At 43.3% G+C, this 13,237-nt stretch overlaps 1 protein-coding gene across 1 annotated transcript in view; it reads left to right on the forward strand.

Annotated features, from left to right (window-relative positions):
- The window catches only part of CEMIP (cell migration inducing hyaluronidase 1), a 93,880-nt gene that overhangs the window by 9,521 nt on the left and 71,122 nt on the right, over positions 1 to 13,237 (forward strand). Inside the window, exons 5-6 of the mRNA XM_057365860.1 lie at positions 1,084 to 1,250; positions 10,319 to 10,462. The gene's annotated coding sequence lies outside the window, so the exon portion shown is untranslated. The remainder of the gene's footprint in view (positions 1 to 1,083; positions 1,251 to 10,318; positions 10,463 to 13,237) is intronic.

Consider the following 13,237-nt stretch of genomic DNA (forward strand, 5'->3'; position numbering starts at 1 on the left):
TTTTTTTTTTTTTTTTTCCAAACACAGCACAAATCCACCACTAACAGCCAAGAATGTGGCAAAAAATAGCCTGAGAGTGATTGAGATGCCCCCAGTTCCCACGGAGAACCCTTTTGCTCTGGGCAGCTTTTTCTTTCAGCAGACACAGAGCACGTGGGGRTTTGGTTTTTACAGGCAAGGAGAGCAGTTCATGGTTTTTACAGGCAAGTTCAGCAGCTCCAGTTGCTCTGTTATCTTTGCTGAATGAGATTCTTGAAAGGGTCTGATTGATTTTCTAGCATCAACACAGAGATTCTCAATRGGCCCTGTGAGGACATCTACAAAAGGACCCAAGTGTTTTGGGAAAAATGATTTTTATGCCTCTAAATCACACTGAATCAAGTKAAGGGGTAGCTGTGGGCCCATTGGTGTCTAGTGAGAAATCCCCTGCTCATTTCCCTGGGGTCAGAACTTCATCCTTATGAAGGTTTCTTATTTTCTGCTTTGTATCAAAGCTCAGAAGAGARATCAGGATAACAGCCCGACTCTGACTCAGGGCAAGTTGCCTCTTTAAACTCACCACACCAATAACTGGGAGAAAAACAAAATCTTCTGGGCACTGCTGCCTCTGTCTGAGGTCATTGCTTTGTCTCTCGTGCTGCATCAACTGAGATTCTTTCTTCAGGTTTTTCCCAACRTCAAGATGCTGATTCTGAAAAGCCATGTTGATGTTTTCCTGAGAAGCCCATCTGCCYTGAAACAAGGAAGGTGATGGCAGTGCTGACCCACACAGCCCTTTGGGTCTTTCTCATGGTGATGAATTTTTGGGTGGCTGAGGACAAGGGCTTTGAGCTGCTTTATCCCAGTTTACAAGCCTGGGGCAAGATTATAAGTAATTTTTTTTTTTTTTTTTGCTTTTTTTGAGCCTCATCCCACAGAGAATGTTCAGCAGAATTTAATCTTTCACATATGATGAGTTTTCAGATCCCAGTTTTGGGACAGAAAAGGTGGTTTAGCTACTTGTTCATATCTTTGGTAGTGCCAGAAGATTTGGAGTTTGCCCAGCTTTTAACACAGGACTATGTTTGTGTTTAAATCCCATAGGACATTCCTTATTTATGGATTCCAGGTTTATGATGGGCCTGTCAGGATGCAGATTCAGAAAATTCACCCTGAATTTTGACAGACGCTCAAGAGCCACTGGGTTCTTTGTGAAAATCTCGCAGCAGAGCAGCCTCCAGAACAACATGTCCTGATGGAGACAAGTGCAGGTAAGAGAGGCAGAAATGTTTGCTGTTGSATGTGAAATGTTTTGAAGTTTTTAGCAGTGGTGAGAGATCTGTGCTAGAGCAGCATTTCCAAGCAGTGGTGGGTGTAACTCTGGTGCATTCCATACATTAATTTTGTAGTAAGGAGCTTTATTTATATGTGAATAAAGTGTGGTGGGGGAAAATTCCCATTGGGTGAAAATGGTTTGGTTAAAATGATAACAGTGATAGAGTGAGATGTGTTTTGACATACATAAAACAATGTGCACTGGAGAAAGGCTTCACCTTGTGACCAGAGATCTCAGAACACAGCTCCTGTGGCATTGCCAGCTGCTATGGAGCTGCTGAGACCTGGCCTCAGAKGTTGAGAGGGTCACATTGAGACATCAGGAGCCAGAGAGCTGCAGAACAATTCCACAGAAACAGCAAATGCACTGAGGAGCAAATCCCTGCCCCAGTCTCTGAGATCAGCTGTGAAATTCCTGCAGAGCACAGCAGGGACATCCCTGGGGCTGTGACAGCAGAATGGGGCTCTGTGTCCCTTTCCTGGCAGAGGTGCAGAATGCTGAGCAATCCCAGATTTTGTCCCTGGGTCCTGCAGGAATCGTGGCTCTGGAGATGATGGATTCCACYCAGCAGTCATGACCTGTCCCGGCTTTTCTCAAACAAGGTCCACACTTGTCAGGATGTCCATGAACTGCAGTAACTTTGGCTTGAGGTTTGGCTTTATCTTGAGGAAAATTTCCATTGCTRGGAGATTGGCAAGCAGAGAGTTTGTCTGTGCCCTCTCTGGTACATTCAGACCAACAGCCAGGGGCTGTTTCATGATGCTGATTGCAGTCACTTGACTGCTCCTCTGAGGAAAACAGGGTCCCTGTGCATTTCAGTAAGGAGATCTTAGTTAATTTAGATGCTTTATGGACCTTTGGAACAGGARTGAGGGGTAATTTGCTGTACCTTCTTCATGTGCTCCCTTGGGGAAATGGTTACATGATGGTCATGGGGAACATCAACAACCAAATCAACCTGGAACTGGGGTGGGAAGCTTAGAGAAAGAAAAATTCATCAGGGGGGTGGAAGAGAGTGGAAAATTTCCTCCAGTAATGGCTGCAGGACTGTTCACCAGAATGGTTTCAGACAGGTGATATCTGTGCACATAGCAAAGGGAGATTATAYCTTGAATAGCTGAAAATGCAGCTCTTTAATACAGTCACATTTGAGACCAATGAGCCTGTTAAATATGAAACATTTTGTGTCTGGGAGGCAGTTTAGTAGTGAAACACCTTTAGGATCTAARATTTTCAAAGTAAAAATGGTCAGAAGATTTCCTAAAGAATTCTGCAAAGCAAATTAAACCAGTGGAGTGTAATCCTATTACAAAAAAAAAACAAACCCAAACCCCAACAAACCCTAATGACATTATCCAAATTACTCTTCATTGTATGTGTATTTCCAAGAAAATATCAATTTCTGCCAGCTTAAAAGCCATGTGTGTTTGTAAGCACCTGCATCCCAGCAATTTCCACTTTTATTCTGCTTTRTCTGGATTGAACCCAGATGTGCTACATCTGATTTTACACTTGTAGGACCACAGTTAGTTTACTTTTTTGTTGTTGCTGCYCATTGCTATATGGGATAATATATCTTTGCCTCGTTAAGATAGAGCCTGTCAACCATTTTAATTAATTTTCCATCTCCAGGCTTCATTTTATTAGCTTTTAAAGGATGGCTAAGTACTAATTCCCTAAAGTACAATCATTTTCCTGTTATTCTTTAAGAAGAAATKAAACATTACTGCAAGTTGTGCAGCGATGACAAAACTATTAGTCATGCTGAGGGATAATTGTATAATTAATCAGACTAATCAGCAGATTGGTTAGACAACAAAATAATAAAGCCAGTCAGGTCTTGTTTAACTCCAGCATAAAATAACAGTGAAGCAGGACAGAAGGCCTAATAATCACACTGCACAAAAAAAATTCCAGCTGAACCTCACACATTATCTGTGCATTTATCCATTGCAGTGTTATTGCTGGGATTGATTGATTGTTTGTTTGGAGAAGGGGCTTTGAAAATGCTGTTTGGAAGCAGTAGAGGGTTTGGCTGAGGGATGAGTGATGCTGTCCTGTGGATCTGTGGGTCAGCAGCACCTGGAGGGCTCAAAGGAGTCACCCCAGGCCAGAACTGAGCTGTGTCCAAACAGAACATTTGTGCATCACTTCTTTGGGTCTGAACATCTCATTTTAGTGATGGAACAGCCCCCCATTCACCCCTCAGTCCCTGTGAGGTGCAGAGTGAGGGGAGGAGGGTGAGCAGGGTGGCTTTGGCAGCWGAAGGCTCCAAACGATCCCAAATCCCATCCCAGCTCTGGTCACTGTGTCCCTGGATGAATTCAGGGTGAATTCCAGCCCTTCCTGTGCCAACCCTGGGGCATTCAGCAATCCCTTCTGCCAGAGAAATCCCCGCAGTCTGTGCTGGTTTGTGATCCCAGAGAAGCTCCTGTAGCAGCTCCTGTGGCTCTGTTCCTGCCCAGCTGAGGGATGAGCCCTTCCCAGTGCTGCTTTTGCTGTTTTTAGCCTGTGTTGTTTCAGTGCTGAAAACATCAAAGCACACGCTGGCAAACAGCTCTTGGTGGGAAAAAAAGGACAGCAGACACTGAGTTGAAGTTATTTCCTGAAATAGAGAGCAGAAAAGATCCCAATCCCAGCCCCTAAAGGGACTCCTGACCAAAGGGACCTCTGCAGGGTGAGGGTTTGCATCATTCCAGCACAGGAAAAGCCATGGGGACAGAGACCTTGGGTGGCAAAAGAGGGGAAGGYTCCCACTGGGTGAAAATGGTTTTCAATTCAAAAGGTAACAGTGGTACAGTGAGATGTCCTTTGCTGGCAGTTCCTGCCAACACTTGAATTTCACAGAAAGTCACAAGTTATTCCAATGATTTCCAGCACATTATTATTTCTGAATTCAGAAAGTGCAGTCATGAGGATTCCCTGCAGGTGTGTCAGGTGTGCTGCCCTTGGACAGGGGCACTCAGCACATTCTTCAGGGTTACACACAGAATGCTGTCAGCCTTCAGCCAGGTAATTCCACCAAATTCCCTCTGAGGCACTCCACACTCAGTGAAAATGGTCTGAACAGCAGTGTGGTGCCATGAGCTGYCTCTGCACCCTCTCCCAGCTCTGTGTGAACAAACCTGAGGAGCTGAGCCTTTGTTCTGGTGTGTTCACTCAGAAAAAAAACACAACCATTGTAATTGCAATCTCAGTTTTGCTCCTGTKCCACTGTGCACACAGCCAGGGAACCTTGAACCCTGAGAAGAGACACTGCTCATTAACATCTCCACTTCAATTCTGACTTTCAGACTTTTTTAGAGGAGAATGTGGAGAGATAAAAATAAAATTAGCAGCAGAAGTGTCTGCTGCTGGATGGRAACAGAGTTTTGATCAGATTGAGAGTTTCTGGCTGTGTTTGGTTTGARGGGATGTTGACTTTGTTCTCCTCCCCAGTGAAATTTTCACTGTTTTCATATTCAACTCCAAAAGTGCCATCACAAACTGTTTATAATGGAGTTTTGAGCTGCAGCACAGTGTTTACATTTTTTTAATATCTCCKCTTTGATAAATTAAAACTAGAGGAAAAAAAAATCCCCAACTTTTGTGATCCTCCTAGGCCAAGGCCAAGTAGCCTTTTGGGGAAAAWCTTCCTGTGGTGCAGCAAGAAAAGATTTTTAAAACCTCAAAAACACTSCTTAACTTTCCAAGTGTTTGAGCCTCCTTTAAAGGAGATTGCTTCAAGTGTTTGTTTATGAGATTCATACTTAGACAAGAAGGCAGAAAAATGGTTCTAGGCTTTAATTTAATTTTAAAGGAATAAAAGCTTTTATTCTGCAAATAGTTGTTGCTGCAGGGTTTTGGGGGTTTTTTGGTTTTTTTTTGTTTTTGTTTTTTTCAAGGCAATGGACTTCCCATCTAACTCAGAATCACAATAACCCTCTCATTCTCCTAAACCATTCTGTTTATTATTGTTAAAACAAAGCCTTTAAAGCCCTCACTAAACTTGCAGCCTAATCCTGCTGACCCCGATTCTTACTCATGTGCACAGTCCAATTAAAATTAGTTSGGTTAAAATGAACAAATTACAGTCCTTTGGGTGGGCATGGTACAGTTRTTATTTGTGCTGTCGAATTCATTCTGAGTGCTTGACCTGCACTAATTATTCTCTTGATTACTTGGGAACTTAATCTTCACACACTGTAATAATTTCATCTGCAGACATTAAAATATTCCACGCTTTTTTTATTTTTTTGTTTTGCTGAACATCTGCTGTTTCCTTGTTTTGCTGGATTTTCATATCGGGACAGATATTTTTACTTAGCTGCTGAAAAATCTTGATAGCAGAGCTATGCACAATGGGGATAATGCTTCCTCCTGTTATTTCTCTTTCCTAAAAAAAAAAAAAAAAAAAAATTCTTCATGGGATGTATTGGAATGTGCATGGGAGACAGTTCAGAGGATTTAAAACTTTTATAAGTTTTAAGGGGTTTTAAGAGAAACAATTAGAAAAAAAAATGGCACTGACAGAACCACTTAAAACAGAATTGAAAAGATATGAGAGAATTACCCAAATTTCCAGTTACTTTTTCTTTTCTTTATTAACAGCTGTGATAATCCTCAGTAAATTTCACATCCATCCAATACTTTCCTGCACTTTCAGTCATCCTCTTCCCTTTGCCACTATTCAGTTTGTTGCTGTGTGATTTCAAGCAACATGTGATGGTGTGGGTGCATTTCAAAGAACCAAAAGTCCAATTTTTGTGAAAATATCTTCTGGTATTAAGAAAGGAGAGGGAGAACCAACATAAGTGGGGTTTTTTTCTGAATAGAAGAGGCAAACCAAAACTTTGCTGAGAAAATAGAACTTCCTGCTTCCTTTTGTAGCACTCCCAAAACACTGCAAAACCTTCCCAGCAGTGAMTGTCACGATCAAACCCTGAGTACTCGTGTCTCCTTGAGCTAAAAAAAAAAAATTTAGGCATTTGCTTTAGCTGCACAGCAGCGAGCAGGAGTTGCTATTTAAATATCTAAACACTGGAATAAAAAAAACCCTGGTGTGTTTTGGCTGGGCAGAAATGGATGGGGCTCCTGTGAAACAGGGGTTTGTCCTTGGCTCTTCGTTTGGTTCTGTGTCTCTGGACAAATTGTTGTATGTGCTCTGGCAACCTAACAGTTAAATTGAGAGCTGCAAACAAGCAGACATTTATATTTTTATTTTTATTTCTATTAATATCCTCCTGGTTATGGCACTGGACRTGGTGAGCCAGTTTTTCCACCGTAGAGAATTTCCTTGGCTAGCTTTAGGCAAGCATAAACATTTACTTCTCTGGGATCCATTACTTACCAGCACTTTTCAACTCATCAGCATCCAGCAGGATGAGTAAAGGTCACATGAAACTGCACTTTATGGGTTTTGGGGAGGGAAATGTATGTATGTGCAGGGTAGAAGGARCTGGTCTCGTGCAGCAGGGTTTATTTGATTTATTTGAGGATAACTGTTGGAGAATTTCAGCCTCAATGTACTCCTCAGCCCCTGTGACTTGTTTGCCTGCTCACTTCTGAGTGCTGTAATTCGGATCAAAAGCCCCAAAACAGAGAATCCTATTATGGAGCAAGATGGTTTGCTTTGATCTTAACAACTTCATTACCAAATCTGTTTTTCTGTTCCTTTTCAGCTCTGGTAGACAGGAGCTTTTATTCTTCCCCGGCGCGGGCAGGTGAAAATATCCTTTSAGCTGAGGGAAATAGTGACTGCTGTGTTAGTGCTGAATGGAGCCCAAGACAGTCAGGGATGGGCTATTTGGCCTGGAAAGTGAGATGCAAAGTCCTTCAGCAAATCCTTTCTGAGCTGAGCGCCTGGAGTACACTTAATTCCTTTCTGCTTGGTTTCTTTCGTTCCCATTTCATGCTCCTCTTCTCCTGGATGTAATTTGCCCAAGAAAGGAAACGCCTGGGGAAAAATAATTCCTCTGGCAGTGTTTCTAGAGCCAAAAATCCTGGGGACAGGCTTTCCTGAGGGTGTTTTAACCTGGCAGATCAGGCTTTCCCACCCTGTGTGGTTGGTTCATGGCCCCTCATGTTTCGTTCTCTCTCGTTCTTCCTTCAGCAGGGAGCACTGARGAATTTCTCCAGAGTCTGGGATCACCTTAAAATCATGAGATTGGTGCAAGAAAGAACCATCAGGTCTTTCCTTTTTGGTTCTGCAGCCTGCAGGGTTATTGTTGTCCCAACCCCTTTGCTCTCCAAGGCCAGCTGAAGCTCTCATGYTGTAATGTCCAGAAAGCAAAGCTTTAGGGAGGAACCCCAAACAGGGAAACTCTCAGGGAAGTCACAGGAGCTGTCAGCACCACATCTTCTGTGGTCTCTGAGTCACTCAGATTTCCTCATCAGGGCACTGAGCTCCTTGGTGTCCCTTCAACCTGACTTGCACCTCTTGCAAAGGCCACTAAAGGAAGAAAAATAKAGGGAGATGCTCACATCACAGTGTTCTCCATGCAAACTTGACTCCGTGACACCTGCAATACTTTTTAAAATGTAAATGGGATTCCCAAACCTTTCCTGATTCTTACATCAATTGTAGGACAGGTGTCACTGGGCAGTTGAAGCTGTGCTCTTGCTCCTTGCCTGCAGACTTCACAGCAACTCATCAGGGGAGGCTGTGAAATTTCTCTTTTTTTTTTGTATTAGTTTTTATTAAAATAAGCAGAGTTTTTGGCAGTAGGTGCTGTTTTCTTTCATAAGCTTGAAAAGGTGTTAGACAGTCATAAGAGACTGCCACACAGCCAAATTAGTGTCAGTTTAGAATTAACAAAAACTGGCGCCCTGCAATTCTGAAATACTCTAGGAAATGCTGTTGGTTTTACACCACTTCACTTAGTCACTGCTTCACTGAAATAGAGATTATTCCAATGTTGTGWAYTCTTATTAGAGATTATTCCAATGTTGTGAACTCTGTTTTTGCAGTGAGTGTTTGTGATTTTGCTGATCCTGCACCTCTGGTTCTGTGGGCTCGGTGCCCCTGGGGTTGGTTTTGGTGGTGATGCTCCAAAATGTGAAGCAGGAGGTAGCAAACAGTGCTTTTCCAGCCACAGGAGAAATGTCCAGTCCCAGGAGCTCAGACTGGGAAGAAGGAAAAGCCTGTGAGATGTTTTTCAGCTCATGGTRTCTGTATTTGGATAAAGAGGTTCGATTTGGATCTCTAATGTACACCAGTTGAAAATCAAAGTAGATTGCCTGATATCGGTGGCATGTTTTAGAGAAAGAAAGCTACTTTGATTTTTTTTTCTTTCTGCAAGAATTTTAAAGTCTTTGCTTGGAAATTTCATTGAGAAAATGTTTTTCCCTAAGGTATTAACATTTTTCGWGCAGTCAGCCAGAAAAGGAGAAGGYATGTTTTGATATTCTCATTTTTAAGGTTTTTTTTGCCCCAACTTGACAGCTGASAGCACCACAGGACAAAAGCAAGAGTACAAAATAAGGCAAGAAAACCTTTTGTCAGAAATCAAGACTGCCATTCTGGGATCCACTTTAACATTTGAGCATCTGCAGATACCATTCAGAACAGCWCATCCTTGAAGAGTGGTGGTGGGAAAGGAGGAGTGGACTGAAGAGAAACATTCACAGCCTCTTTTGGGCTGTTCTTTTGCATGAGACCCAAATGTTTWATGTTAGCAGGAGGCTGCTGATCCAGGGGTGAGAGGAGGGGATGATCTGTCTGATGGAGAYCCTTGGGAGCTCAAACTCAGCATCAAGAACAGGCACAATTGTGGGACCCTAAGAGCATTGAAATGAAACCAGAACTGGAAGCTGAACTCACTGGAATGCCTGACTAAAATAAATCCACACACAAAGCAATGAGAGACAGTCTGGTTTTGCAGAGCTTTCAGCTTGTGTGGACARGAGGAAGATAAGCAGATCTGGAGATGTGAGTGCCCTGCTTTAGCTGGCAGATTTCCTGATAGATGGAGCCTCCACCTCTCTACGAGTCTTGGCTGCACTTGTACCCTTGTGAAATGAAAATCTGATAAGGAACTGCTGCTTCCATTYAGATCTACCTCAAAGACATGAATCAAGTTTAAAAATAATTTTGACAGATGGATGCTTGTGTAGAAGCTCAGACATTTCTGAGCTACCATGGATTTTTATGTCGCATGTTTTGAGTTCYTGATGCAAAGAGTGTTATTCTACCCTGCAGGAGAATGAAGGCAGCAGGATTATAGGTGTCCTCATCTGTYCTTTGTGCATCTGAGACCCTTCAGGGAATATGACAAGCTGCCTGCAGCAGCCCTGTCCACAGATTTGTGTGACTGGCTGGGCATCCTCCTTCTGCACTGGAATTTCTCATGGTGGGAAGCAGGGGAGCATCACTCCTTCAGCCTTGGAACTGATGAGGAATTCACCTTTCCTTGAGGGGTGGCACAGGGCAGAAAAAGCACACAGGTGGAGAGTGGTTTTGTAATGGTCTGTGCAGCTGAGCTGCAGGTCAGAGCATCAGKTGGTCCATGAAAGAGGAGCTGTGAAATTTGGTGTTTTGTGTACRAGGTCATAGAGTCACAGCAACAAGTTTTAGCCCCCAGAATTTCAGCCTAGTCTGCTACTCGAGAGCAAAGATGTGGATTCTATTAGACAACTGGACCTAATCCAAAACCCATTGAAATAASTTCAATTTTCTGTACTTTCAATGGAATAAGCTTGTTTTTAAAGTACAGCTATTTCAATTCATAAAAAAAGTTACTTTGTGATGCTTCCTTGATCACCCTCCTCCCTAAAGGTTTTGAACAGTGAACATTTTTATGGCACTGTACAACTCCTATCTCACTTCACAGCGTCCCCATGGATGGCTGCAGATGCTATTTCTGCTTTACCTTTTTATTTGAACTGGAAACGATTCAGTGACTTTCCAAATGTTCTGAACTCTTCACTGGCAAAAGCCATTTCCAGCAGCGATGATCAAATGCACATGTTATGGCTGTGCCTGCTTTAATGGGGATGTGTTTGTCATTTGCTTTCCACCCTCAGCTTTCTGACCAGGCAGATGCCCCTGCCAGAGCAGCAAGGTTCCAGCAGCACCAGTTTRTCATCATCCTCCATCCAGCAGGATTAAATCATCCAGGGGATACCAGAACACCTGAGCATGTCACCCTGCACCATCAACTTCAACAGGTACTGCCCTATGTTGATAGAAAACGTTTTGTTTCCCCAAGGGCTGGAGCTTTATCATTTTCCCAGATTGTTCAGAGTGACCTTTTGAGGTCTCGGCAGTTTCTGAGTGTGGAAGCGAAGTTTTAAAGGTTGGCACTTGCTGATGCAAGGAGATGCCTCTGCCTTCACTCTGTTTCAGCTTTTTTGATGTGCAGAGAGACACAGAAAACTTTCTCTTTCCAGAAAGTTTKGAAACAGAATCCAAGTAAGCCCTGGCCTGCTGTCCCTGAAATCCCTCCAGAAGAGCTCTGGCTCTGGTTCGTTTGTTTGTACTCATTGCTGCACACATAATTTATCTCCCATATATATAAAGTGCAGAAATACATCAGAACATGCACAAAACTCTTCATCTTCTGTAATCCAAAGAGCACTGGAGTCATTGCTTCTTTCTAACTAAAATTTTAAGATGTTAGGTCTCAGCAGAGCAGAATTGTGGGYTGTGCTGTGTTTATTTCCTGTTTTCTTCTAGCATTATGTACAGACAGGGTATATCCATTTTAGATGCTGCTTCTTTCCCTGGCACTCTTCTTCATTTGGCATGATTTCATTGGTGGTTTTTAGTGCTGTTTTTACTTCCTTGTGCTTTGCACTGGTTTTTTGGTGGGCACGCAGGAGATGCTGCAAGGGCTGAGCACCACCAGAARCCCTGGGCACCACCTCGGGTCCTGCAGCTTGCCCAAGCCCTCGTTTCTGTTAAAAACACACACTTTGGTGAGTGAAATCCACAGCACAGGCTCAGGTTTTCAAAGCTGGTTGGACAGAGTTGGCACCAGGGAGGGCAGAGGCACTGAGGATGTGGAGCAGCTCGTTCCTCTGGCAAATCTGGAAGGCTCCTGGTTCCTTCCAGCATCATTCACCAAATTCCACACCCACCCACTGCTCCTCCAGCAGTGCCCCTGCTCTGGGGTTAGGGGAGGAGAGTTTTGGCCAAAGCTTGAGCTCTGTTTTATTCCCTTGAGCAAAAAACAAGCCAAAAAAAAATCTAAAAATGCTGTGCTTTGACCCCATTATGCAGGCCCATGGGAATGCAGCTGAGCAGGGCACTGGTTCCTCTTTATCTGTGCCCATTCCATGAGGGACACACACCTGGACCCCTCCATTTAAAGATTCTGCAGGGCCATGGCTGAGTTGATGCACAATCAGTGTTTAGACATTCCTGCCACCAGGGAATTATCAGAATTAAATCACTCYTTTCTGCATTAACATATCTTTGTGCACTTTAAGGAAGAGGAAAACCTACTGGTTGCTCATRGACAGGCTGAGCTTTGCAATTGTTATCTGTCTTAAAGCAGTGAGCTCTCTCCTTGCAGAGCTAAATCTGCTCCAAATCACTGATGGCCGATTCTCACYTGCCAAAGCTTTGACCCAATCCATCTCCAAGCATGGTTTTAAATTTGAAGGCAGAACCAGGGCTTTGGTAAAGCTCAGCTTGAGGTTTAACTCTCGTTCAAGCACCAATTTAACTACATTTTACTGTTGAAAACCACAATGTGGTTGTGGTTCCCTCTGTCTTGCATTGTTTTTGTCTTGTACCAGTTATTTGAACTGAGCAAAGGTTTGCAGTGTTTTCTGATCCAGAAACAGCTGKCAAGGTGTGTGTTTTGAAGAATTGTAAGAAAGAAATGTGCTGTAACAAAGGCAAACCACAATTTTAGTTCATTTCATTTCATTCTTGCTAAGAAATGGTTGGGAATGAATTGTGTGGCTGCTCTGTCTGCACCTCAAGTATGCTGGATGCTGAGAACTAAGGCTGATGCAATAGTGAAAGCTCCATGGAAAAACATGGAGAAATGAGATTCCCCTGGAAGGAATTGAGGTGAAAAAGAGGTTTKAGGTGTTTGAAGGAAAATAAGCGCCTGCCTAAGCAATTTCATGTATGACCTTTACTAAGGCTTGTATTCCAATGATTTCTGGAATGAAAGAAATCTCAGATTGTGGAGCACASAGTAATCAGAGATAGAAAAACAAGGAAGACTTTTACCTGTCTCAAGTGGCTTTATGTTTTATTTGTTCTTTTTAGCTTCAATACACTGCACAATCTCGCAGAAAATGAGCTGTTAATACAGTAATGTCTCTGCCAAACATGCAATGCAAACCAAATCAGTTTTGGATGAACTTTAATAGCAATCTCCTGGGATTAATGATTGCAGGAATAACCTGAGAGAACAGTTAGAGTATTTTCAGTGCTGTCACTGCTGAATCTGGGGTGCTGCCCTCACTCTGTGGTGATCTGCTCTGTGCTGGCTGGAGGAAGGTCAGAGGGGAAAGAAGGAATTTGACAGGGAGATGTGCACCGGGATTTGGATTTCCATGGAAGTCAGGCACAGCACTAGTGTCGAATATTTGCATGATTAACACTTTCCGTGCCTCTGAGGCACAGCAGAACTCGTGCCAGTCCAGACATCTGGGAGMAGGCTGGAACGCCCGGATTCCTGGGGTGGGCAGGAGCTGCTCGGGATGAATTCACATCGGGATGAATTCACATGACTCAGCTGAATTTGGCACTGCTGGGGCTGTGAATCCTGTCCAGTGAGTTCAGAGGCACCGCTCAGGCGGGTTTGCTCAGTGGAGGAGGACACCAGTTACAGCACAGCCACCCTGCAGATCTTTATCTCTCTTTCTTTCTTTCTTTATCTTTCTCCCTTTCCTTTCCTTTCCTTTCCTTTCCTTTCCTTTCCTTTCCTTTCCTTTCCTTTCCTTTCCTTTCCTTTCCTTTCCTTTCCTTTCCTTTCCTTT

This window comes from Malurus melanocephalus, unplaced genomic scaffold (genome assembly GCF_030028575.1).
Source record: "Malurus melanocephalus ecotype Western Australia unplaced genomic scaffold, MMel_1.1 scaffold_58, whole genome shotgun sequence".
NCBI lineage: Eukaryota > Metazoa > Chordata > Aves > Passeriformes > Maluridae > Malurus > Malurus melanocephalus.